This window comes from Adiantum capillus-veneris, chromosome 18, assembly GCF_014529385.1.
Source record: "Adiantum capillus-veneris isolate H3 chromosome 18, ASM1452938v2, whole genome shotgun sequence".
NCBI lineage: Eukaryota > Viridiplantae > Streptophyta > Polypodiopsida > Polypodiales > Pteridaceae > Adiantum > Adiantum capillus-veneris.
The window spans coordinates 139,378,333-139,401,535 of NC_140948.1; positions in this window are offsets into that span (position 1 = coordinate 139,378,333).

Genomic DNA, 23,203 nt, shown 5'->3' on the forward strand with positions numbered 1-23,203 from the left:
GTGTATGGTATTGTTATACGCATACTCGACAAGAGAAAAATATTTCTCCCAATCAGATTTCCGGTATAAAACATAAGCTTTTAACATATCCAATACTGTGGAATTGGCTATCTCACTTTGCCCATCCGTTTGAGGATGGTAGGCAGATGAAAAATTCAGCTTCGTACCAAGATTATCCATCAAGGCACGCCAAAAATTTCCTGTCATGCGAGGATCTCGATCACTCACAATAGACTTAGGCATTCCATGATGCTTAAAGATTTGTGCTAGAAAGACCCTAGCCATATGATCTGCTTTGATCGTTTTCTTGACTGGTATAAAGTGTGCTTGCTTGCTAAACCTGTCCACAATGGTCCAGATTGCGTCATTTCTAGTCTGAGTTCTAGGGAGGTCCATGATGAAGTCCATGGCAATACTTTCCCAAGGTTCATTAGGCATAGGCAAAGGTTGTAGCAACCCAGGCGTCTTATGCCGATCATACTTCACTTTTTGGCAAACCAAACATTCCCTGACATACTTATCAATGTCTTCTTTAAGGCTAGGCCAAAAGAAATATCTTTCCATTGCTAAGGTCGTAGAGAGAATACCCTGATGACCCGCATAAGGCGAAGCGTGTGCTTCATCCATGATCTTCTTTCTTAATGGTTCCGCCACACATATGGCCTGATGGTGGTAGAGATAACCGTCCCGAATGGAATAGGAAAACTCATTCTCTCCACGATGTAGCTTTTCCCAAATGGTGGAGAAGTCTGGATCATTCAATACAAATCCGGTAGTGCTTCTAATTCTTGGTGATACACCAAAGTGATAGCGTTCACCCTTGGCCGCCTAGACAATGCTTCTGCGACTACATTCTTACTCCCAGTCGTGTGAAGGATCTGGAAGTGAAACATAGACAAAAAGTTTGCCCATCTTATCTGCTTCTCAGATAGTTTCCTTTGCGTAAGAAAATACCGCAAACTCTGGTGATCAGTCTTGATCACAAAATCCGCTCCTAGAAGATAGTGCTTCCAGTTGGATAAGGCGTGAATCATAGCCGTGAGTTCCTTTTCGTAGATTGATGCATGCAACTCTGCATCCTTAAGACATCTGCTTTCGTAGGCCACTGCATGGCCTTCTTGGTTTAACACTGCTCCGATGCAATCGCCTGAAGCATCGCAGTGAACCTCAAATGGTTTTCTTAAGTCAGGCACTATCAAAATAGGCCCATGGCTTAGCAAGTACTTGAGCCGATCAAAAGCTCCTTGTTGTCTCGATCCCCATCTGAAAGGAATCTTCTTCTTTGTCAAGTCATGAAGTGGTCCTACTACATGAGCAAATCCTCGGACAAACCTTCGATAATATGAACATAATCCCAGGAAACTACGTACATCATGTACCGTAGTGGGAATAGGCCAATCTTCTACCACTCGGATCTTGGTAGGATCCATACTCACTTGATTCTGAGAGACTATATGACCGAGATAGTGTATCTTTGAGAGAAAGAACTCGCTCTTCTTTGCATTCACATGCAACTCATGCTTTCGCAATTCTTGAAACACTAAGTCTAAGTGCTTCCGATGTTCCTCTTCTGACTTAGAGAAGATGAGTATGTCGTCAAAGAATACTCCCGTAAAATCTCGATACGGGCTGAAAATGCGGTCCATCATGCGATTGAATGTCGCAGGAGAATTGGTCAAGCCGAAAGGCATTACCAAAAATTCATATAGTCCAAAGGTTGTGCAGAAAGCAGTCTTATGGACATCCTTAGGGGCGATCCGTATCTGATGATACCCACTCTTTAAGTCTATGCGACTAAAGACACTTGCACCCTGCAACTTATCAAGTATATCATCAATTCGAGGGATCGGAAAGAGATTCTTGATTGTGATCTTGTTTAAAGACCGATAGTCTATGCACATTCGAAACGTGCCATCTTTCTTCTGCACTAGTAGAACTGGAGAGCAGTAGGGTGAAGCACTTGGCCGTACTAGCCCTTTCTCTAGAAGCTCGTTGACTTGCTTCAAAATTTTCTCTTGCTGAACAAGACTTACCCGATAAGGGGGTTGATTGGGAGGCGAGCTACCCGGTATGAGATCTATGCGGTGATCTTCCGGGCGTACCGGAGGGAGTTCATCAGGAAGTGTTTCTGTGAATCAATCTTTGTACTTTTCAATAAATTGAAGACGCTTCCCTTTCTCCATTTCTATGTTTCCTTGAACATCTGGAATTTAGTTCGAGCTTGGTAGTGCGGACTCCTTCCTTGCTTTCTCTTGCCTCGTAGAGGCTTGCTCTTGCCGTTGCTGCTTTAGCGGGCAATCAGGTTTCATATGTCCTTTCTCGCCACAGTAGAAGCATCTTCCTTCCTCTCTGAAAATTTGAAGTTGAGTAGGAGAAAGATACTTAGTTCGCTTGTCAGTGCCCTCTGGCTTCTTAGAATGATCATCGTCTCTAGATGGAGGAAGTTTTCTTCCTTGGCCCCCTTGGTCATCGTAGACCCCTCTTTGTCTTGCACGGTAAGTGCTATGCTCCATCTTTCTGGGCGTCGCAGTTGAGTGCAAATCCTCAGCAATGATTGCTGACTCCATCATCCTCTGAAGAGTATCATGCGGATACACCTTCATACTCTTTTGAAGCTGCGGTTGGAGACCCGCTTCGAACTTTCTTTTCTTTTCCTCATCGGCAATCTTCATGAAGGGAGTGACCTTCAGAAGAACCGACCCATACTTGTCCACATAGGTCGTAACTCTTTCATGTTCCTTCTGGGCAAGCCAGTCCCATTCCTTCCGTATGTCCTGCTCGAAGTCAGGTGGAAGAAATTGTTCATAAAATTCATATTTGAAGCTCTCCCAAGTTCTGGCCTGAGAACCTTCCAGAATCTTGGCTAGCCACCAATTACTTGCCGTTTCCTTGAGGTGCATCCCCACATGGCAAATTTGGATCTTTCTGTGAAGTGCCCATTGGTAAAGGCGACTTCAAACTTTCTAATGAATGACAGTGCTTTGGAGATGTCTCTCCGTCCGTTGTAGGTTTCGAACTTGATGTCCTTGTCGCCCAATTTGAAGACTCTCATGCGATGTTGAGACTTGCAACCATGCTTCTTGAATCGAGGCGTATCTTTAGGTTGATGAAGAGTAGTAGTAGTAGCGGCTTCCTCCTTCTGACGAGATGATCGAGAAGTAGAAGTATAATCAAGAGAGTAAGATGGAGATGAGATAGAGATGTCCTTGCTCTCCTCTAGAAAAGAGAGTGCTTTTTCTTGGCCTTTCCTTGGAGTAGGCCGTTCATTACGATCCGAAGATCCTTTGTGCACCTTGGCAAGTTCTTCTTCTCTTGCCTCCTGTGGTCGCAAGCCAACAGTGTTGTCTAGATGCTTGACTGCATCAGTTCCATTCGTTTTCTTCATTCCGCCCAAAAGCTTTTGGACGTCTGGCAACAGTAAAATTTGTTGCAACTCCGGAAGCTGAGCTTGCACTTGTTGAAGCTCCTCTTCAACGCTTCTCCCTTGGCTCGACATGGTTCTTCCCGTTCTTCCCGGAATCGTCCTTCTTTGCAGAGAAAGAGAGGAGTCCGAGCTCTGATACCACTGTCACAAAACGGGAGCGTACACGAGCAGTTAGAAAATCTGAAAATTATAATTCTTTGAAAAACATGAGAGAAGGGAGAAGATCAACACAGTATTGGGGACCAGAAGAGGGGTTGGTCCCCCCCCGTTAAGAGTATTCTTTTATTCAGGGAGAATTCTTATACAAGCACGAGAACTCGAGGAAACCCCTCCGTTCTGTAATCTTAGACCCAAAGGTTGTGCTTCCCCGTAAAGGGCTTGGGCACAAGGCCGTTCCTTCCCGTAAGGGACTTAGGCGTGAAGCCGTACTTTCCCGTAAGGGACTTAGCCGTGAAGCCGTGCTTTCTTGTAAGGGACTTAGGCGTGAAGCCGTACTTTCCTGTAAGTGACTTAGGCGTGAAGCCGTACTTCCCGTGAAAGGCCTTCCCGTAAGACGGAAGATTCGTGCAAAACAAACCACACAAACACGCGACAACAATTCGTATGGCGAATCCACAATAGATACCTGTCGCTCTTGCGCGGGAAAAAACGACTTCCGTGCTTCATAGTCTCACGATCTCTTGCAGCAGAGTCTTCTCTTGCTGACGTTGGTACCCCCTTTGAGTGAGGGCATGTGGTGCTTTTATAGCTCCCCGGCCATGGCACGAGTAGCTGCTCGCGTAAAAATCGCGGCCGTTTTTTTTTTTTTTTTCTGTTCTACCCGAAATAGGGAGAGAGAATTCGCTGGCTGGTTTTGTTGCTTTATCTTCTAAGTGGCTGCCCACTTATTAAGTGGGCGGCCGGCATATTTTAAAATTGGTCTGAACCTGCTTAAAAACTCAATAAAACCTTATAAGTTAAAACCAATGCATTTCACAACACTTCCCAGGCGTCCCTGGATGCAACCACATGCACGAATGCAATGCAAACATAGATTCCTCGCAGAAAAGCGTCTGCCTTCCCGCGATTGTTCCTGCTTTTCGTAAAAATCTTCATTGAACCCATCTTTATTCTTGTGCTTGCGTTCTTACGCGTATTTTCTTACTCAGTTCGGATTTCCTCCTTAGCTTACGGAATGCCCCCTTTCTGATACACCCGTCACCCATCATGTGACGCATCAGGGGCACCCGTAACCCGGCCCTTTCCACCGAACTTACGGAAATTCCTTCGCGATGTTTACCGTCACCCATCAAATGACACGTCAGAGTTGTCCGTTCCTCATGGCATTTCCTGTAGCTACAATCTTTTAACAGTTCTTAGTGTACACATTAAAATATCCTAATTTCATAAAAAGAAATTAATCATTAAAAATAAGAAATAGTCCAATTAGCAACAGAGGACATCTGTTTAAACGGAGAGCTCTATATAGATATAGGAAGTTATGCTAAGCTATGGGAGGATGAGAGATAGAGCTCTTAAAGACATAAATATTGTATTTGAACAATTTTGCTCCATTTTATAAAAACTCTGGCTCTCTAGGTACCTTCCATGTTGTATAACGCTCTTTTGATTTTGCGCTCACATCCTGGGCAATCCATGGCCACATGCAGCTCCACCACCTGGGTTTTCGACTGCTCTCTCTCTCTCTCTCTCTCTCTTTGAGTGGATAGTAAACTATGGTGTCGAGCCAGGATAATTCTTTTGGTACTGATGGTAAACCTGGTGGCCACTAGATCTAGAGCGGAAGCAAACAAAGTGGTTTATGGTTCATCTAGCGGATGATCTCTCATCACAAAGTGAGTCGAGTTCGAGCCTACTAGCATCGAGATCTAGTTCCACCCCGCAAGGGTAGAGTGATTAACTTATCTAACGATCCTAAGACCCACCTTCCAAGCGGAGAGAAGTCCCGAGTGCCTTTTTCCCCATAGCTTTCAAAGGCACGTACACTTGAGACTTCGCCGCTTTAGGGGCAATGAGTAATACTAGTGTCGATTTATAACACTATGGGGATGGAGAGTTCCCGACCAATCGGGACCACCCTTCTCATAGGCATTGGCAGCCCGAGCCAAGCCCCCACTTTCCACCCCATACTCACACTTCCTTTGTTACCTAATTACTACCACACATGGTTGTTCAACACATAAGTTCATTGATTAAGTTCCGGTTCACAAGTTCCTTAATACAGCCCTTCAACCAGTATTGCAAAGCGGTACCAAGACAGTAACTCTAGTAAAAATTTTACTCAAACTTTATTCATTAAAATTCCAATGTTTTGGAGGTACAACATCCCCCCTCCAACGAGAGTTTACTCCTCCCGTTGTCGCCTAGCTGCCCATACAACTAGGTATGTCCAACGCATAGAACACACGACATGGACATTCCCACTGCATAGAACGCAAGACATGGGTTCCCACCGCAAAGAATGCAAGTCATCGGTAGAGGCCCTAAGCTAGTAACTCTAGCTACCGTGAAATCATCGCGAGCCGCCCCCTGTGATCAATAGGGGGATCAAGAGTAGTTTCAACATTGGAAATAGAAATGAACATGCCGAGCTAAATTTTCCCTAGCAGACATTCTTTCCTATCTTAAACAGTAAATCCAACAACCATTCTTTCCTACTTAGAATTTAATATACATTTCAATTCAAATGCCGAGGTTTCCGTTGGACTCTACAACATGTTTAGGGATATGTTCTTTCCTAACTTATCGTATGCAATGTTAAATTAAACAAACTTGAATTAACATGTGACCTACCTCCTCAATTTCCTTATCATTGATCCGTGAGTTGGCCGGTACTTGGTCGTCCATGGGAGCCTTCCCTTTCCCATTCGTGTTGCTTGTCCCCGCCTCGCGGTCGTGGGAACCACCGAAACGAGTTCTCTTTACCGAGGTCATTTTATACTCACTACTTAATTGACAACTTGGAAAAAAAGAGAGCTAACATTCGAGAGTAACATACGACCAAAATGAAAGATTAATTTCAATAAGAAAATCCCTTTTTACGAGAGGCTTGATTACTTCAAGACATAGAGATTTCTGATAGCACCTTACTTGTTCTATGGGAATTGGCCCTAAGGTTAATTATTTGGCCTAGATTATCAGATTTCTTCTCAATCTATTTACTAGAGATGAATTCGGCATGCTTAATCACTTCCTAATGCAAGTAGAGGTTTGCAGATTTACCGTATGCATAGGTGAGAGGGTTTCCCCCTTCCTAGTGATTAATGATGGATTAATTTCACTAATTATATCCTGAAATATGAGCTAATTGATTCTAATTTAGTTGTTTAAACATTGTGGGGCAATAGAGAGCAGTTGACCATCTCTACCTCAATGCCGACTTGTTCTTAATTACAATGGTGACTAGCGGTTGAATCCCTAATTATGCATTAATCTAATGCAATAGATCCTGGATACGGAGAATTAGAGAGTATTTAATGAGTATTTGGACTCTGATTATGCATACTAGATGCGGAATTAAGAGGATAATAGAGAGGGAATTACGACAAGCGTGAATTAAATAAAAAATTACCGAGGTTACGGCTGAATTCCTCTTGAAATTCTGATGCAATGGACTCCTCAAGACGAGAAACTAGTAGCACTTTCCTCCTTAGCTCTTCTTCCAAAGACTATGTCTACCAACAACACCTCCCAAAGGTATGTGTGTGTGTGGGAGTGTGTATGTACACTCAGTGTGTGTGTGAGAATATATGTGTGTGTGTGTGTGAGAGAGAGAGAACACTCTTATATAGGCTCTCCCAAGCTGAAAATCGAACCAGGCTGCTAAATACATCTGAGGGAGTACTCACCTCATGCAAGGTAACTCAGTTACATGCTTACCAAGTGTCCACTTAACTTAGTTTAACTAACTCTCACACTCTCTCTCAAGCATGGCAAGTCTCCCACAAGTCACTAGAGGTGTGAGGGCGCCCCCTAGATGCTAAAGCAAGCTCCCAATGGCCTGGGACCTGTTCCCACATAGCCCACGAGCCCCGGTGCACCCCGCATAGACTTAGGAAATTTTGACTTTAGGCTAAAACGGGCGATACGAATCGAAATTTAATGTCGTAAATTGCTATAGTAAGCTCTAACTAAGGTGTACTTGTCCAAGTACCTGCCATATTTAGCAACCCCCGGTGTTCGAAAATGCATTTTTTCAAATTTGGGATACGGGTGCTGTTTTTCGAGACGGTTAAAACTAGACGGGTCGGTGAACCAAAAACTTACTATTTTTGAAAAATTTTCACAAAAATTATTTTAATTCACTTTTGGAAGCTTTATAACATTCTAAACATCATGGCACCGACAAAATTTGGAAAACTGCTAAAAATAGTAACTTTTTTTATTATGTCTACTCCATGGTACAATGGTGCTTTCTTTGGTTGGGGTCGGAGACCTTACAGAAGTCCTTGAAGCATGGGCAGTTAAGTACAAGGAGTACACCAGAGCTCGGCGATACGGAATCGAAATTTAATGTCGGCAAATGCTTTAGTAAGCTCTAACTAAGGTGTTTACTTGTCCAAGTACCTGCCATATTTAGCAACCCCCGGTGTTCGAAAATGCATTTTTTCAAATTTGGGATACGGGTGCTGTTTTTCGAGACGGTTAAAACTAGACGGGTCGGTGCAAAACTTACTATTTTGAAAAATTTTCACAAAAATTATTTTAATTCACTTTTGGAAGCTTTATAACATTCTAAACATCATGGCACCGACAAAATTTGGAAAACTGCTAAAAATAGTAACTTTTTTTATTATGTCTACTCCATGGTACAATGGTGCTTTCTTTGGTTGGGGTCGGAGACCTTACAGAAGTCCTTGAAGCATGGGCAGTTAAGTACAAGGAGTACACCAGAGCTCGTTGAGAGGAATAGCCTCCTTGGGAGCTTGCAATCTAAAAGCTAAGGGCCAATGCTGATTCACTGTTTGCAAACTAACAACATCGAGTATGCCATCATCGCAGTCATGTATCACCAATGAAAGGAGCAGTATATGAGAAGCAATCCTTGTAAGGAGTATTGCAAAAGGTGAAGGGGTGGATCCTGCCAATGCGTCACATTTAGAAGAGGTCTGTACGACATAGGGAAGTGGGGGGGGGGGAGAGAGAGAGAGAGAGAGAGAGAGAGAGAGAGAGAGAGAGAGAGAGAGAGATAGACTCAAAGACAGATAGAGAGAGAGTTTGTCATGCTGTTTTGCATGCACTAAACGAGGGGTGGAGAGGAAAAAAATAGAAGAAGGCTCGGACGACTAGTCAGATGTCTATAGTTGGGTGGTTGGTCGAGGGTCCGAGAGCCCAGAGGTGGCAAGCGGGTTTGGTGCTGTTAACCCTCACGCACATTCCTATCATCTAAGAAGGATGTCATATTATTTATTTGGTAGAGTCAGGTACCGGGCTTGTCGGTCCAATAGAAGAAGGGTAAGAGTGATTGACGATGAGAGATGCACTCTAACTAGAACATTCAAAGGATTAGTTGGCTAAACATGGGCGCTCAAGTGTGAATGGGGCGAGCTCATATAAAAGTCAACTAAACCTAAAATTCACTCATTCTTTCATTTGTGCAATTGAAGAGTGCTCTTGCTCTATCTCCATCTTCTTCTTCTTCACCTCTTTGTGTCACCTCTTTGTGTGTGTGTGTGTGTGTGTGTGGCATGCGAGAGAGAGAGAGAGAGAGAGGAGAGAGAGAGAGAGAGAGAGAGAGAGAGAGAGAGTGCGATCGAGCATTGTGACGGCGACATGACGGTGGCGAAGCAGTTGAGCGTGGCGTGGCAGCTCCTCCTTCTTCTTCGCGGACACTACAAGAGGTACTTAATATTAGCGATGCTTGCAGTGGGACGCTCAAATGTGAAAACCCACGGCATTGCTATAGGCGTTGCTATGGGCGTCGCTAAGTTACAAGTACCTTAGCGATGCTCATAGAGACGCCTATAGCGACGCCGACAGGGGTAAAAAAATAACCGAGAGCATCCGAAAACTCAGATATGTGTTGTCGGCGCGCGCTCAAGCAAGCAAAGGTAACCCGTGCTCCTTCCCTCTCCTCACTTTTCTTCCCCTCTTTCTCTTTCCCTCTCTCTCACTCACACACACACACACACACACATTGTGTTTTTGAGAGAGAGAGAGAGAGAGAGAGAGAGAGAGAGAGAGAGAGAGAGAGCACATGCATAAACAAAAAACACACACACACACATGCATAAACAAAAAATGCATACACACACATTGAAAGACAAAGAGAGAGAGAGAGAGAGAGAGAGAGAGAGAGAGAGAGAGAGAGAGAGAGAGAGAGAGAAATATATAAAACAAAGAGAGAGAGAGAGAAGAAGAAGAAGAAGAAGAGAGTCTTACGTCGTAGGAAACTATCCCAAGAGACCTTAAAGATCTAGTCAATGAGCAGTTGAACTCAAGACCTGTTATTCAAGAGGGAAATGGCATAATCAATCTATCACACTTGGGTGATAGAAAGGTTATACCATTTTCCTCCTTTTATTGGCGTGCACACACACACACACACACACCCGAGAAGAAGAGAGTTTAATTTAACGTCGTAGGAAACTAATTCAAGAGACATTAAAGATCTAGCCGACGAGGAGTTGAACTCAAGACCTGTTATTCAAAAGGGAAATGGCATAACCAATCTACCACACTTGGGTGATAGAAAGGTTATACCATTTTCCTCTTTTTATTGGCACACACACACACACACCCACACACACACACACGCGTGCGCGCGAGAAGAAGAGAGTTTTAACGTCGCAAGAAACTATCCCAAGAGACGTTAGAGATTAGGTTAGATGTAGACTTACGTTAAATTAGATTTAGGTTTATTTAAGTTAGATTAGATTAGATTTAGGTTTATTTACGTAAGATTTAGATTTACATTATATTAGATTACATTTAGGTTTATTTTTAGTTAGATTTATGTTAGATTAGATTTAGGTTTATTTATGTAAGACTTAAATTTACGTTATATTAGATTAGATTTAGGTTTATTTTGAGTTTAAGATTATATTAGATCTATATTTATGTTCGATGGACTAGATTTTTTTAGATTTAGGTTAGATTTTAGTGCATGTCAATGAAGGTACGCTCATGATGATAAGTATTGTATGAAAAACACTTGCTCATATGAAAAACATTGAAAAAGACTCCGTTTTCCTACAAGAGAAAATTTCCTGCACTCACAGCTTCGATAGTCCATGCGAAACAGCAATTCCACCTGCATGTTTGACTGCTGCTACCATACAATAAGCCATCATGATCAACTAATAGAAGACCCTACACAGAAATTAGTAATGCAAGATGACGATTCCAAGGGTCTCACACACACACAGACACACCACAGCCCGTCAAATCTAGAGTAAGAATTAAGTGCTTTGAGTAGGCATCAGCTACAATGCAAGAATGGCGTACCTGCATGCTATAGACAAAGATCTACTGTGAAAAGATGTTAGATGTTGTGAAATGCTACAGCTAGAGAAGAGGCAAAGGGGTTTTGTCCACTACATGCACTATCATGTAGACGTGGGTGTGTAGATTTCTTGTACCCACAAATATAGGCATTGACCAATAAAGACGAGATTATAACCCGGTGGTTCTGATCTCCGTGCACCTCTAGACCGAGGTGTGCGGGCATTGGACATGACTAGAGAACGTGAGGTAGTTTACAGTGTGAACAAAGAGAGAGAGAGAGAGAGAGAGAGAGAGAGAGAGAGAGAGAGATAAGACGGAGAATGCCAATAGAAGACTAAATTTGTTGTCCAGGTTATAAGGTTTTTACCCTCATTATGAGTAGTGACGAGGATGCGGGGCCGACCAACCGAAACACCTATCTCTCAATGAGGATCTTATGTCCTGGTAATCAATGCAAGCATGCTGTGCGACAAACAAGACCCGAATCATGATCAATCACTTGCTTGATCCAATGCACATATTCAAGAATGTGGATATTCTACTATGGCACCATCTCACCGGCAAGAAAGATACTTTGGGAGCTAGGGTTGACCTTAGAAATGTGGATCATACGGAGCAATACTGGCCACAAACAGTGTCCGATGGATCTATAAAAATCCCTAAAGCACCATGGATTTTCACAGAAGCTCAAGAACGCAAAGTAAAAGAGACCATTCGACCTTTGCGGACCCCCACTGGTGTAATGCACTCGCTCCGAACGTGTTTTACGGTTTGAAGTCACACGACTGGCATAAAATGTGTCAGGTATGTTCATAGTGGAATATATCATAGTGGGAATTGTGTAACGAATTTGTGTGGACTTTAATATCATTGCTGCATGTGTTTTGCAGTTTATTTTACCGGTGGCCATTGAGGGATGTTTGTCTCTTGACGTCCTTAACACAATCTACAAACTTGCGAAGTTGGTGCAATGGATCTCACAAAAGCAGATCAACGTAGACTCCATACCATTCGCCAAACTAAACGTTGTGGAGGTTGTGTGCATGTTTGAGAAACATTTTCCTACTACCATACTAACCATTCAGGTGCATCTTCTTGTTCACATAGTTGATGAGGTGGAAATAGCTGGCACAGTACATTCCAGATGGATGTTCTTTTAAGAACCTTTCATGAAAACGCTCAAGGGATATGTGCATCAAAAGGCACGTCTGGACGGTAGCATGGCAGAAGGTTGGCTAGTATCAGAGTCCCTAGTGTACATTGGAGAGTGGCTAGATGGATTTGATAAAGCCAGGGATACGCTATGGCGAACCATAGATGATGAGCACATATCTGGGATTGTCATGTGCAATCTTGATGTTGAGAAGAAGATGACGGAAGATTTTAGGGTGGAACGGATCGACAAAAACCGTTTTACTCAAGATTGTGGAATCATGGAAAAATTTGAGCAGTCTAGTCGACGACGGTTCTCTAATGTAGATCCTGTGGTGGCGGAACTCACTTACTTCGGTACGCTACAGGAGATTCTGAAGAGGATTTTTTGTCGACTTGTTCGACGTGCAATGGTTCAAGATAATCATGGAGGGTCGCAACGCTATTGTGCGTAGAGGAGAGTCTAGTTTTCTTGAGGTGGATTCAAATAAGAAATGGACTGACCTAAGAGACACTTTCGTTCTACCTTAGCATTGTGAACAAGTAAGTATGTAAATAGTTAACATCCCATTTTAGAAGTTATATGCTTGGAAGCTCTCATGTAAGTTATGTGGCTATGGCAGGTGATATTTCATCCTACAAAGTCTGCATCAAACTGGTGGTACATCATAGAGGTAGCCCCTCGTAGTGCACGGACGTATGAAGGCTACCATGTGCCAATCACATCGGCATGAATGGAGATGATCGGAGAAGATGCTCAGTCAGAAGCCGCTGAGGTGGTGCCAGATGAGCATCAAGGTGCTACTCTCTATGGGGTGCATGCAGAGGATCTACAAAATGAAACGAAGGACATCTGTCTAAACGGAGAGCTCTATATAGATATAGGAAGTTATGCTGAGCTATGGGAGGATGAGAGAGATACCTCTTAAAGACATAAATATTGTATTTGAACAATTTTGCTCCGTTTTATAAAAACTTTGGCTCTCTATGTACCTTCCATGTTGTATAATGCTCTTTTGATTTTGCGCTCACATCCTGGGCAATCCATGGCCACATGCAGCTCCACCACCTGGTTTTTTGACTGCAAGATTTGATTGTGTGTGTGTTCTCTCTCTCTCTCTCTCTCTCTCTCTCTCTCTTTCGATTGAAAATTTTGAGTTATCGACTTGCCTGTTCCATCACTCAAGTTGACTAGAAGAAGAACGCGTTCTATTGCTGCTAGCCTTTGAACATTCCAAAGCTACAAGCACCTTCAAGTTCTACATCAAAAAAGAAAGAGATGGTTGGGATTCTTGTAGGATTTTTCCCTTCTTTACCAGTTATGATGAGGTTTGTATTCACGTGCCTTCTTGTATTTAAAAATTTTTGCTCCATTTTACAATATATATTGTATTCATGTGGCTTTTTGTCCATTTCTGTTTATATGCATCATTGCATCATTGTGTTTAATGGTCTTTGCGCCACTCTAGGTACGTATGCTTTAGGTATGTTCTCACAAGCAGGGATGACAAGAACTGTGCTCCGAGTGGGATGGAGACTGAAGCTGCAATCGCGAAGGGAGTGATCTGTCTCTGCTCATAGATGCAACTCGTCCCACCGCTAGATCTAATTGATCGGGTGAAAGAGACGCTAAGAAGCACTACTACTGCTTACTTAGCATCTCTTTCACCCGATCAACTAGATTTAGTGGTGAAAGAGACGCTAAGAAGCACTACTACTACTTCTTAGCATCTCTTTCATCCGATCAACTAGATTTAGTGGTGGGGCAAGCAACATCTATGAGCAGCTACGAACTTCCTTCGCGATTGCAGCTTTAGTCCCCATCGCACCCGGAGCGCAGTGCTTTTACAAATTCACAAATATTCAACAAAAACTCTCTACACAGGAATCCCTCCCCTCCCTCTCTCTCTCTCTCTCTCTCTCTCTATCTATCTATCTACTTATCCATGTTTTCTACTCCATTCATTCAATATTAAGTTTAAATGTTCGTGTGTTTAATGCAGGTATGGATGATGAGAAATTTCTTTCTTCTTTGTCACCCAATCAAAGACAGTGGTACGTGGAGAGTCATCGCACTGGTGCACCATCGCGCGTTCCTACTCCGGCCGTGTCTCCCTCTGTTTCGGAGCATTCAGCGCGCTCCGAAGCTTCGGGTGTCGACGAGACGATCTTCACACTCGTCTAGGCACCGGCGCTCTAGTGGTGGTGGTGGCGGTTTTTGTGGGGATGCTGCCGCTAATGCTTCGACATCGCCTCGTGTTGGACGAGGCTCTTTACCCTCCTCTTCTTTGCCCGCCCCAACACGAGCCACGACATCGCCATCGACACCAGGTTTTGTGTGGCTGACGGCCGTTCCTAGCAGCTACACACCACTAGCTACTCCTCCAGGAGTCACTCCAGTGGACACTCCTCGCTCCGGGGCCCAGAATCCAGTGGAGACACCTGACGTCCCTACCCCCGTCGACACGCCGCTAGAGACCCCTGTCGGGACACCTAGATTCACGCGTCACCGGCGAGAGGGCTTGCCTTACTCCGTCGATTTCAGCGGTAGCATTATCTTGGATGATGAAGGCAAGAAGGTGATTTTGCACATGCGCGGCCTTTGCTCTCAGGTGTTTAGATATTGCATACTACACACCTGGAGTGAAGTACCGAGTGATTTAAAAGACAGAGTCATCAGCATGCTTCATGACGAGTTTCCTGTTCCAACACGGGATGAGTGCTTCAATGAAGACCTGATGAAGGTTCGAATGCATGAATACTGCAAGCACAAGCATTCCGAAGTGAAAAAGCAATCAAGCATGGGTGGAACAGACCAGATTGACTGGCCAAAGAAGATTGAAAGAATGCGAAGAAAGTAGCGCGTGAGAATCCCGACAAGTGGAAGCAACAAAAGGAGATAGCCAAAGCGCGCGTAGAGGCAGGGAGCTCGCACCACTTGGGGAGCGGCGGGTGGGCATCATTTGAGGCCAATTTTGTAAGTGTTTTTGCATTGCTCTTTATGTTTGGTAGTTTAGGGTTTATGGGTTTTTACGACAGGACATGACCCCACACCGTACAAGCGCGAGTATGCAGGTAGGAAGGGCTTAAACGCCTTGATGGACATTCTGAGTTCTTGCAGCGGCATGGTTAGTATTAGGGTTTACTCTTTTCTTACATGTTTATACTTACAGAAAGCTGTCTTATTGTTAATTTTTGCAGAATCCGACAGATACGCCGCTTGGACGCGATGAGATGTCTGATTAGACGACGTCAGTCTAGTAGTAGCTAGAGCATTAGTTTCTTTTTGTCATAGCTTATGTATCATGAGACGACTTTTATACGTCTTTTTGAAAACCATGTATATTTTGGTCTATAAACCGTCTGTCTATAAACCGTCCTATAACCGTCGCTCTATAGCGATGGTTATAGTGATGCATATAGCAACCCTTATAGCGACGCTTATAGCAACGTTCCCGTATCGACGCTGTTAGAGACGCTCTTAGCAACGCCGAGGGTTATAAAAACCCAATGTATTTTTGTCGCTAACAACATCACAAGAGAACACAACCTCTTGTAGTGGGCGAGGAATCGTCCACGAAAGCAAGCGTAGAGCGGTGAGTGACACACCATCGCCATCTTTGAGCTTACTAGTTTAGGCTTGTTGTGTGCTTGGAGCATTTGTTGCTTGCACACAGTGTATAGGCAAGTTCCTTGCATTGACACGTACGACAGACGCTCACATTTTTGGTGCCGTTGATGGGGGAATGCCATACACTAAGTTTGAATGGCACTCTGTGCTTCTTTTGTGGTACAATTTCAATTGTAGGAAAGGTAGGAAAGGAAGGTGTGTGTGTTGAGAAGAAGGATTTTGTTTTTGCTACTATGTATATCTTTGTTAATGAAGTTTTGAAAGGTACTGTGTTTTCTTTGTGATAAGGTGCTAGTATTAAGGTTGTGAGTTCTGTGTAATGTAAAGTACAGTAAGTAGGAAGTAGATCTGTTAGAGTTAATGAAGTGTGTTAGTGTGTAACATTAGGTGTATTAGTTATAAGTAGGTAGGTAGAGTGTTTGTGTGCTCGTGTGCAGGCCGCGGCGACCTTATCCCCCAAATAAATAAATAAATAAATAAATAAATAAATAAATTTAGGTAGGATCGGGATCAGAAATATCTCCCAAACACAAGCCCAAGCTCACGCTCAGGCTCAGGCCTCAGTCGCCCTTTAAAATTACGTATTTTATCTTCACACGTAGCTAAAAATCAACTTTTTTGAGGACCAACGAAGCTTCAGGTGACTGAACGTTGTGTTGTAAAGCACAACGCAACCCTCTGAGTGATACGCTCGTTTTGAGCTATCACACACTTTAATAAAAAAAATCAATCATTAAAAAACATAAAAAACGAGTGAAAACGGGGGCTGGTTAGATGTCCTACAATCCACAATGGGTGCTACTAGTGTGGAGGATCAACAACAAAGAGTTTGTGAGGTCATCCATAGGGTCATTGAGTTAGAGAGACAGAACAAGGGTATCAACATGCCCTCTAAGTGATACGCTCGTTTTGAGCTATCACACACTTCAAGGTTATTCGCGGACGCTTGTAGGGTGCCAAAGGCACATGCATCTGTGCTCTGGTCGTGTGCTAGAGACGGAGCAACTAGAGAGAATTTCAACTTACGCGAGTTCTCAATATCCACCTACCTTAGGTTCCGGACCCTCGGCGGGGACCCAAGGTAGTACAAACCAAGACCCGCCGAACATAGCGGCTAGTGACTCTTCCTCTGACTAGGAGGTCATGGAGGGTTTCCCAATGCTTAATCCCAATAGCTCAAGCCAAGACATGCATGCCATGGACCCACGGTCTGGGACGAGCGTGCTTAGCCGCTTAAAGGAAACCTTTAGTAGAGCCACTCGCTCTGAACATGGAGCTAATGATGTAAATGAGGGGGGTGGGGAAGTAAATTCTCCATTCATGACCAACGTAGACCCTATACCCTTAGAGAATGTGCATGTGAATACTTCATTCACTTCACCTCCTGACTCTTCAGAGCTATTCCCCTCCGAGGTCATATTACCCGATGGTAGAAGCCTTGCCGAAGTGCAAGAGGTTGAGCAATATATCATTGCGGCTAGGGAAAAGGAAGTCGGGAGCTTACGCAAGGTGGAGCAACGAAGAGAGTTAAAAGTGAAAGCCCCTATGTCAATATCCTTGCTAGGAGAGAAATCAAGTGCTGCTGACTTAGCAACCGCTAGAAAGCAACATTGCATCTAGTTCAAAGGACACCCCTAGCACCTCAAGCTTAGATGGAGCATTCCTAATTGAGATATGGGAGTACGAACTACAAACGAAAAACTATAACCAACCTATACACATGTCACACCTATCACGTGGGCTAGTTAGATGTCCTACAATCCACAACGGGTGCTACTAGTGTGGAGGATCAACAACAAAGAGTTTGTGAGGTCATCCATAGGGTCATTGAGGTAGAGAGACAGAACAAGGGTATCAACATGCCTTCAACGGGTCTCATGAGATTCTTGGATACAAGAAAGGATAAACAACCGACCTTATCACAAATGGAGACTCCCTCTGTAAGTCCGATGGATCCCCCATATGTTGTTTCGCCAGGGGTCTCGGTGCAATCTGAGCCCACAAGTGATAGCTTTACCTTTCCAAGTCTAGCTCATCTTTCCCTTGATGACACCAGGGCTACCATGCCTACCCCAATGATGGGCATGCCAAGAAACATGCCATGGACCTCATATGTTAGTAAAGCACCACTACATGGTAGCTTAATGCCTGCAACAATACCTACAAGTGTGTACCAATCGTATATACCTATAGGTCCTCGTACTCATGTAGTCTCTACCCCTCCCATTGTTTCAACTACCTATGCTCCACAACCACAACACCCAAGCTCTTATTTCCATGGGACCATACCGGCTAGCATTAGCATGTCACATCCTACGTCTCCTATGCCCAGGGACACCCATATGAACCTTGGGCCACCACATGGCACAACATCGTACCCAATGTGGAACACAAGGGCTTCCTATGTGAAAGCCAATCCCAATGCCAATACCTACTCCACATGTAGTCTTTGGAGCGCCTTCACCCACGGTGCTGCTCACTTAGGTGACTTGGCAACATTTGCTCAAGCTATTAGTCGATCTATTGCTGCGAATATGCATAACGCGCCTGATAGAGAGCCTAGAAGTAAGCTAGTATAAATAGCCAAGCTCACAAAATAATTTAGTAGAGACGGGGATGTGAGAAAGCATATCGAAGTGTTTGAACAAATATGCGATTCTCTAGGAGAACACAATGACCTGCATAAGAGTAATTCTTTAAGCCTAACCTTAAGTGGAAAGGCAGGGGATTGGTATAGAACCCTAAGGGTGGAAGAAAAAATGATTTACCCTACTCTTAGGAGACTGTTCTTGAAAGAATACATACGAGAGGGAGCGCTTTGGGGTGTAGCCTCTCAGCTCCAGAAATCCCAACGAGAGGAAGGAGAGTCGGTGAGAGACTTTATTAGTCGCTTAAAGCATTTGAATTCCTGTTGCAATCCAAATGAATGCTTCAACAATAACCAATTGCTTGATAGATTCATTAGGGGATTACAACATGAGGATATCTACAATGGCCTAGTCATTAGAGGTATCACCACTTGCAAAGAAGTCACCACCAATGCGATCCAATTGGAGGGTAATTTAATGATTCAAGGAGAAAGAGTGTATATTGAGCCTAAATCTATTAGCTCGCAAGAATGAGGGCATCATCCAATTACCCTAAAGCCTATTGCTAAGGAGCCAAAGATATTTGAGATGACTTTAGCAGATCTCACCAAGGCTATTCAAGAGAGTCTTAGAGACAATCATGCTCTACAAAACAATCATATGTATCCAAGAAGGGAGCAACAATGGTGCTCAGTATGATATGGATTGCATAGTACCAGTGAATTTCCTACTTTTAGAGTAAAATTCAATTGGGAATTGCAATGCCTGTGGAAGGTATGGTCATCAAGCTAATGATTGCATAGTATCTAAGTGCGCGATGACCAATAGACCAACCTTATCATGGACAGACACACCTCGAGTGTCTGCATTGATGCCGGCCCCACCTCTTGAACAAACAACACAACACATGGTCCCTAGGGCCCAAAATGTTGTTCAAACAACACCTTTACCACCTCCAGTGCTAGGATCGTAGCCACCACATCTGAGAATCACTTCTGTGAATCAAGTGGGTTGTGAGTCATCTATTGCTTGTTTGGAAGGCTGTGAAGAAGATATAGACCCTAATATTGCCTATGGGATGGATGTGCTTGAAGAAAGTTCTTAGAAGTTGTGTACACCCCATGGCAACTAACTACTTGGAAGATTATTATTTTTGTTTGTATCCCAGTTTTGATAAGTTAGATTTAGTAGATGGTTGATTTTGGAACTTTAGGGTTTGAGAATTGTAAGGTATATATACCACTTTTTGACCTTAATGAAGGACCTTTTGTCATTTTTAAAAACAAGTTTTGAAGTCTGTGAGTGAGCGTACTATGTACGAGAGAGAGTGTGAGCTTCATCTTGACGCTACGTGTGCACCGGTGGTCGGAATCGAGTGCTGAGAAGTGCAGCGTGTTGCCCCCGACGAGAGCTACGCGCCGATACCTACATTGCGTGTGTACAGTCCGGTTTTGCAAGCTCCTTCTACGAGCTTCATCTGGTGTTTGGGTGAGCCTACGTTGTCCGATTTTGCATTGCAGCATATCCACGCGTTCACATTGAGTAGAACTACACATTAGGCACTTTAGATTTTGGAAACGAAGACCTGCATATTTCGGCCAGACATCCTACGTGATTTTTCATCGGGTGTTTTGGGTTGGAATTTTGGTTCATAGACCTTAGGGAGAGCGACCTATTGGTTTTAGTAGGGTCTCCTTCAAGTTCTATGGTGTTTCGAGATTGTTTGATGGGTGTTCAGCTCTAGAAAGCGTTGTAGGAAGTTTCCTCTTATGCACTCTTGAAGGCTGTGACTTAGACAATTGGTAGAGACCTCTGTAGGAATTAGTTAGGAGTCGATCGAGTGTAGGTTGACACCTTATGCTTGCTTCCACGCGCCCGCGGGTCGTTCTTCGTCCATAGCTGACATTATATGTTAGGTGAGTTCTCGTTGTTCTGACGTCGGTTGCGGCGTATCCGTCCAACATTGGCGCCGTTGCCGGGGACAAAAACCTTAGGTAGGTGACCGAGACTAATCCTTGAGGATTGGGATTTTTGGCTTGCCAAAAGTCTTGTTTTACATTTAGATAGGATCAGAGGGTGGAGGACTCTCTAGGGCTTAGAGGGAGTCTAGGAAGCGTGTGTCTGGCCTAGATCCTTCGACTTAAGTAGATTAGGTAGACGAAGATAGTTTTAGGTAGTAGTCGAGTTTTTGAGTAGGAGTTGGAGTGGTAGAAGCGGTGAGAGGAGAGCTTGAGAGTGCGGAGAGGCCAGAAAGCAACCAAAACACCATTATCACCATTTCACATGATAAGTAGGAGTAGAGTAAGTAGGACATCATGATTCAGGATCTAGAGTATTTCATGTATGTATACTTGCTTGGTAAAGTCATCACAAGTTTGTGAAAGACGTAAAAGTGTGTTTGAAAGCCTAAAAGAAATCCAAAAGTTATTGTGAGTGTTTCTGATAGATCTACAGAGCATCAAGAGCATTTCTGTCAGAAAAAAAATTAATTTCAAGCCAGGAGACATCCTACGCGTAGGATGTCTACAGGCTAACCTGGGGAGAATTTTGGGATTTTGAGTTGACCAGTGTGTTCAGAAGGAAGGGTTTACCCTATTTTCAACTGGAAAGTGGAAATTTGACCATATATTTGGCCAGATAGACAGAAATTGCTAGACATATTATCCAATTTTATTTTGAGACCAAAACCATAAATGGCTGCATGAGCATGTCCTGCATGATATATTGAGTGACTGAGAGGGGTTTCACCTCATTTGGGTGAGAAAATTGGGTTCAAAGCGGACTTTAGCACTTTTGACTGAAAAAGGCAAGAACAACTAAAATTGGAAACTTTTGAAATCCAAACCAAAATCTAAGCATACCATTGGGTTGCTGACATCAAGGAGAAGCTGTGGGTCAAGTCTGGGGTAAAACAGGCCAAAAAGACATCCTACGCGTAGGATTTCTTATGTGTGATATTGGACTCCAAACCAAATTTTGAGTATACCAAAGTGATCAGCAACTCAAGGAGAGCCTGTGCTTTGAGTTTGAAGCCATTCTGATGAAAAAGACATCCTACGTGTAGGATGTCTAAAGCAAGAAATTGAAGCCAGACTTTGACAATGAGCATAGCAAGGTGTTGTATAGCCTAAGGAAAGTCTCCTAGTCAATTTTGGTCCAAATTGGAGTTGATTAGACTAATCAAGATCAGCAACAGGCTGTCGGAACAGATTTCTGACTCATTGACCAGCTAATAGGTGTCCAAATTAAAAAGTAAAAACAGCTGTGGAATCAGCACATCAAAGGAAAACCATAGTGCAAAAATCCAGGCAAAACAAAGCAGGAGACATCCTACACGTAGGATGTCTATTGGGGCCTACTGAAGAGAAAATTTGATTGGGCTTAGACAGTGAGATTCCACTTGGCTTAAGGGTTCCAGAACTTCTTTGAGAAGTGAATTTGGACCTTGCATGCCCATTTGACGGAGCAAAAACTGAATTCAGACTTTTTCGCGTAAATTGACCAACATTAGAGGGAAGTATAGTTTCAGATTAGCAGACCTAATCCAGAACATCAACAGTGTATAAAATATAGTAGTGGTTGAGATTAACTCTCCAATTATATCAATCATTACTAAGATAGCCTCTAGCAGATAAATGCTTGATTCGATCGAAATTAAACGCTTGTGTACAGTTATATTCAGCAACAATAAAGCAAGAAGTTGTGCGGAAACTGATCCTCTCCCAGGTGAGTGGTTGGATTTGTGATAAATTGCATTGATAAGTTTGATGAATTTAAGATCAGGAAGATACATTGTTAGAGACCAGAAGGTGGCAGGTGACCAAGGCAGCTTAGTGTCCACCGAAGAGAGTGTAACTCAGGCAAGGCTAGATCTGCTAGCACCGATTATTGAGGAAGGTAGTGATACTGACACTTCGTCACAGACAAATCTTTCTTCATGATGGGTAGTCAGCAGCCAGGAGGTTTCGTCTATGACGGACCAATGCCAGGAGGAAGCACCTCCTTGAATCCTTTGAATGATTCCAAGATCACTGTGATCTTCTTATAGGGAACAAACTCAAGGGGAGCCCTAGTCTATTCTGACTATCGAGGACGCAAGTGCATTTGTATCGAAGAGAGGCCAGCTCAGAGATTGGAGATAATCCGAGTCTATGATGATGGAGATAGATTCCGAGACGAAAAGGGGAACCACTATCTGATAGTTAGTAACCCTGAAGATTACAACAGATATGGAGATAACGTAGCGAAAGGGAAAATGGTTTCAGAAGCTCAAGAACCGCCACCAAACATTGATCGACCCGGAGCTATTTTTATGTATGATAAGAAAACAATCAAGGTTCCAACTTATAACGAGAACGTGGGAATCTACAAGCATGAGAGTGAGGGTATAGTCTCTTAAGAACTTTCATAGCAAAGAACCATACGTAAACAAATTAAGCAAAGACAAGGTTCTTTACTTATTCTCTTATGAAACTGCTATGGGGAAGGGTATAGTTTTTGTTGATAGATACGGACGAGAATACCAACGTATTCTCCCAGAGGAGGTAGAAAGGGCAATAGGTCTAGGAGCATCAACATATGTCCCTGAAGAAGTGCCAAGAGCCACCTACACCCCAAGCAAGTCAATGAATCCTTTTTTAGAAGATTATGATGCTACCTCACATTCCACCCGACCGCAAGCATTCAACAACCAAGACCAACCAGCAAACCATCCATCATTGCATGCATGGCTCCGACAGAGTGCTACGTACAATGGAACAAAACCAAAACCGAGATGGTTATCAGGCCGCACGAGGGCTAAGGGATTTGCAAGAACCACCACTCTATTCAAGGTATCAAGGAGAAAGTAAGCCAAAGACTCAAGGGTCAAGAGAGCCTGGAGGACCACCCATAGAACGAGTTCGAAGAGATGAACCACCTCCAGCGAGAACCGTTAGAAATTATGGCTTAGGAGCACCACTG